Below are 5000 nucleotides of genomic sequence, written 5' to 3'. Positions count from 1 at the left end.
GAATCCGGCCCCATCGAGACTCCCGCGGAGCTGCTTCCTCCGGGCCTAGCGCCTCCGTTGAAGCGGCGCTGCGAACGGCACTCGCCGGCGCGCCTCCGGGTCAGCCTTCGCACGTCGCAGCGTCAGGCGGCCGGAGCGGCTCTCTCCCGGACTCCACGCCGACCTCCTGGTGCCCGTCTCCGTCTTGCACTGGCGAGCCGTCGCTCCTGGGGACGCCGGCAGCGTGAGGGGACGACATCCGTCTCTCTCCGGCCGCAACCCACGCCGACCTCCTGAAAGCCCTTCTCCGTCGAGCACTGCCGAGACGTCGCTGCTACCTCGTGCCGCGTGCCTTCCAGACGTCTTCCAAGGGGCGTCCTCCGGCTCTGCCTTTCCACGGCCGCGTGAGGCGGCGACCGGCTCTCTGCCGGAATCCACGACGGCCTCCTGGAGCCCTTCTCCTTCTCGCACTGACGAGCCGTGGCTCCGGCGGACGCTGGGAGCGAGAGGCGGCGACCGGCTATTTCCCGAAAACCGTCGGCGACCTGCCGGAACCCTTCGCGGCCGACCTCCGGCGATCCGTCACCCCTACCTGGCGGGGCTTCCGCACGACCGCTCGGCCCGACGTCGGGCGCCTCCGTCAGGCGAGGGGCTCGTCCAGGGGATCCTGCCGCTTGCCCATGAACCCGCAGGCGCACGCCCCGGCCGTCCGAGCGCGGGGACAGCGAGGCGCCGACCGGGACTCTCCCGAAATCCACGCCGACCTCCTGGAGCCCTTTCCGGGCGAGCTCCGCGAATCCGTCCCCATCCAGACTTCCGTACCCTCCTCCGACCGCCTTCGGTAGAGCGGGGCTCTGCCCCAGGACTCTGGCCATACGTACCACCCACGCCACCCCCAGCACCTTTCCCGCAGCTGCCTCCAGGTCCACCCTCACCCTCACCCTCTAACCCTCACCCTCTAACTCTCACCCTCCAGGTCTACCGGGGGGGGGGGGGGGAGAGGGGGCAGCTAGCCTCCTGTTCGACTCGCCGCCCCCTGCGTGCGTGCGCGCGTGCGGATCAGCGCTCCGCCGGGGACTCCGCCACCGCCTCGTTGGTGCATGTGAGCAAGTATTTGTTTTACAAAGGAACTCTGTCCGTGAAGGGTTAATAGCCACAGAAGCTAAGATAAGCATCAGGTGCGATTAATTAAGGTTGGGAACACGCCCGCCGAGTCATCCTGAGTGCTGGAGCGATGAGAGAAGGAAAGCAGCGCAGGGTTAAGGGGTGCAGATGCTCTCCGTATCTCTCCAAACACCCGCGGAGCGCTCGCTGTCTGAGTTAAACGCCGCAAGTCTGATGACGAAGGCGCACGGAACCTCTGGCTGTGCTGCTGTAGAAATCCTGTATATAGACTTTGGACTGCATTGTATCAAGCGTTTGCTGTTCTCTTCTGTTTACTTTGTGCAACGTCTGAGTAAACGACTGCTTATAGCACTAACACGTGTATCCAGCCTCTTGGTGCGAAAGAGGGGTCCAGAATAACCCGATCACGCCTTCCTCCTTTTCTCCTCTCCTTCCCACACGCACGCACGCACCCCCCCCCCCCCCCCGCCGCCGCGAGCGGCCACCAGGTCCGGGTTCGTGGAGAAGCCTCCAGGTCTCCCGTCGGATGTTACCCCTGCTTTAAACAGGGGACTGGGTCTTTCATGACGCCCGGGGGTGGGGGGTGGGGGGTGGGGGGAGGCTTCTACACGGGGGGGGGGGGGCATGCCGTGAGAGAACGAAGCTGTGGGCCGCCATCGGGGCCGTTCCGGGGGAAAGAGGCAAAAATGCAGATGATGTATCTATCTTGGTAAATGATAAACAGGAAATAGAAATAATCAGAGATTTGTTTGAACAGTTTGGTCAGGCTTCTGGTGGTCATTTAAATATGCAAAAGAGTTTTATGATATCGCCCAATAACATTAAGGGAAATATACAAGTAATGCCACTGGAACATCTGATTAGTAATAATAATAAAAATGAAGCAATACATTCAGAAGCTGAGGAAGGGCAAATTCAAACACATGTTAAATTATTAGGAATTTATTTTGCAGTCAAATGGGAAGGGTGGGAATATAATTGGAACATGTGGAGAGATCAAGTCAAAGAAAAAATACAAATGCGGCCAAAAATGGCATCTTTCTATTTATCGGAAAGCCATGTACGTTAGTACGTACTTGGTACCGGTAGTAGGTAATTTGGCAGCTGTCTACCCACCACCTGAAAGGATCGTTAAAGAGATTAATAAAATGGCATTTAAGTTTCTATGGGGAACGGCTAATTTCCCCCTTGCAAGAGCAGAGGCGTACAAATCTGTAGCACAGGGTGGTCTAAATTTTACAGCAATTGGTTTCAAATTTTTAGCAATTTTTGTTAGTCATAATTTTGGGAAGTGGGCAGAGGTAGAAAGAAAAGAATTGGCACCTCATTTTTGGTTGGTGGCTTTTGCCAAACACCGGAGAATTAAAGATTGGGCCAAAATATGGTGGGAAGAAAGATAAGGTCAATTATAAAATCACACCATCGCTGAAGTGTTTTGGACCTGATTATTTGATTGAAATGTACAGTAATGTAAGAGAATGGAAATTAAGGGCAAGCATCATAAAAATGGAAAGGTGTGAACCAAAAGTGAAGAGAAAGAAAATGTATAGGAATTTATTAGAAGTAAATAGTTTTCAGCCGGAATGTGAAAAGAATGTAAAAAGGGGAAATTTATCCATGTATTTAAAAGAGCCTGTACACCAGATGGAATTCTTGAAAGATCAAAGAATTCCTTATAAACTATGGGACATCAGATGGAAGTTTTTTCATCAGATTTATAGCGTGCAAGCAAATACGCCGTGGCTAGCCAATGTTAACCAAGCTTGTCCACGATTAAGGTGTCAGGAAGAAGCTGTAAGAACAGGGCAGACACAAAAAGAAACCGTTCCACATTTTGTTAAAGACTGTGTATCTGCGAAAGAGACGTGGACTATAATTGCTAAAACTCTGGATTGGCCAGACCTTTTGAGGGAAAACTATTGTTTCGGGAGCGGAACCGGAAAAAGGAATTCAAGGCCCGAGAGAAAGAAAAGGAGTGAAAAGACCTAGAAATAAAAACAACGTAGTGAATAATTACTGGAAGGTACCCTGGACAACGATAAGAATTGTCAATTTATTTGTTCTAAGTATCTTATGTTGGCAACGGTTAAAAGAAAGTAAGACTCAGAACATATGCAGTTCCGGAAGTACGATTAGGACGATATTATCAGAAATAAGAGAACTGAGTTCATTTGAAAAAGAAAAATTGCCGCATGAGAAGCGGAGAAAATTCTGGCCGTGGACATCAGAGTCGACCCCTCCTATAACACAGAGCTGAGCTGAGATGAATATTTTGTGTTAGTGTTAGGTTAGTTAGGAAAAGTATGTGTATTAGCTAGATGCGTTATTCTGAGAGTGGCGATATTGTTACGTGTTTTCGCGTGCGGGATGTGACCAGTAGTATGAATAATTTTAATAAAAAACCTTACCTAAAAAAAGAAAAAAATCTTCCCTAAGCCGAAGCCTGTTTGCAAGGAGGAAGGACGTGGTTTTCCGGAGCTCCTGCGAAGGGCTTGGGTGAGCGCTAGGGTTGCCAGGTTCAATCCCTGAGACTGATCCTGTCATCTTCAGGAGAAAAGAAAGTCAGCCAAGTGCAGGTGGTTCTTGCAACCTTGTAATGGAAAAAAAACCACAAGGCGGAATTCTCCCTTCCCTCGGCACAACTTTTAAAGATACAGAAGATCTCTTAGAGGCTGGGCCTGGCAACCAAGAGGTCTTTTGTATCTTTAAAAATTGTGCAGGGAGAATTCCACCTTGCGGTTTTTCCAATTACAGGGTTGCAAGAACACCTGCACTTGGCTGACTTTCTCTTCTCCTAAAGATACAGGATCGGTCTCAGGGATTGAACCTGGCAACCCTAGTGAGCGCGGTTTTAACCCCCTTCGGGGGGGGGTTGAATTTCTTCAAAAATAGTATCTGGACGTTCCTAAGACTGTGGGGATTCTTTTGAGACCACTTGTGTATTTGGGGGACGTACGGGTGGGGTGGGGGAGCTGTAGGTTTCCCCCCCCCCCCTCCCTCCCCAACGAGGCCTACTGATCCCAAACAAACCTCCCCCCGGCTGGGGGAGGGAAGGACTTCAAAATGGAGGCCAAACAGCTCATAGAAATAGATAGAAAGCTCAAACAAGAGCTTCGCCAGAGAAAAGGAGAGAGAGTTAAAAAGAAAGAACTCCCTCCAAAAGGTGAAGGCCAACTGGGGAGTTGGGAGGAGAAAGAAGAACCTCCAAACAGGATTGGAGTGCAAGCTGGAGCCTCTTTATCCAGCAACCTCGTTAAGATTCTTCAGTTTGTACGGAAGACAGAGTCGCCTAAGCCTACAGTACAGTATATTACAGAGGAAAAGTCAGGAGAAAAGAAAGAAGTTATACAAGAGCAGATAAAAACGACAGATGAGATGAAAGAAATGAATTTAGAAATGCAAGATGTATTATACAATCTCTGGAATCTTTAAGAGATAACGGGGTAGGTAACGCATGGATTTTCTTACAAGTCTCTAAGTTTGTTTGATTTCCCTTTAGGAATTCTATTGTATTCCCAGGGTTGCATTGCAACGTCTGCAGGCTTTGTAGAGGAAAAAGCAAGCACGCAAAAAGCAAGCATGCGAAAAGAGAGTAAAGCAAACCCGCGAAATGCAGACTTGCAAAATGCAAACCTGCAAAAAGCAAGCAAAGAAGACTTGCAAAAAGCAACCCTGCAGAGAGTAAGCGTGCAAACTGAAAACTGCAACCTCCAAACTGCTAATAATGATGTAATTGACCAGGCCTGGGAATACTCTCAGCTCGATACAAATCCTGAAGCAGATTCCGGAGATTGTATGGTCAAGCTTGCAACTTCTGCAAGCTTTGTAGAGGGAAAAGCAAGACAACAGCAAGAAACTAAAGCAAGCCAGCAAAATTACAAGTCTGCAACATGTAG

The sequence above is a fragment of the Rhineura floridana genome, unplaced genomic scaffold (genome assembly GCF_030035675.1).
Source record: "Rhineura floridana isolate rRhiFlo1 unplaced genomic scaffold, rRhiFlo1.hap2 scaffold_25, whole genome shotgun sequence".
Classification (NCBI taxonomy): Eukaryota; Metazoa; Chordata; class Lepidosauria; order Squamata; family Rhineuridae; genus Rhineura; species Rhineura floridana.
Note: the sequence above shows the minus strand (reverse complement) of the source record.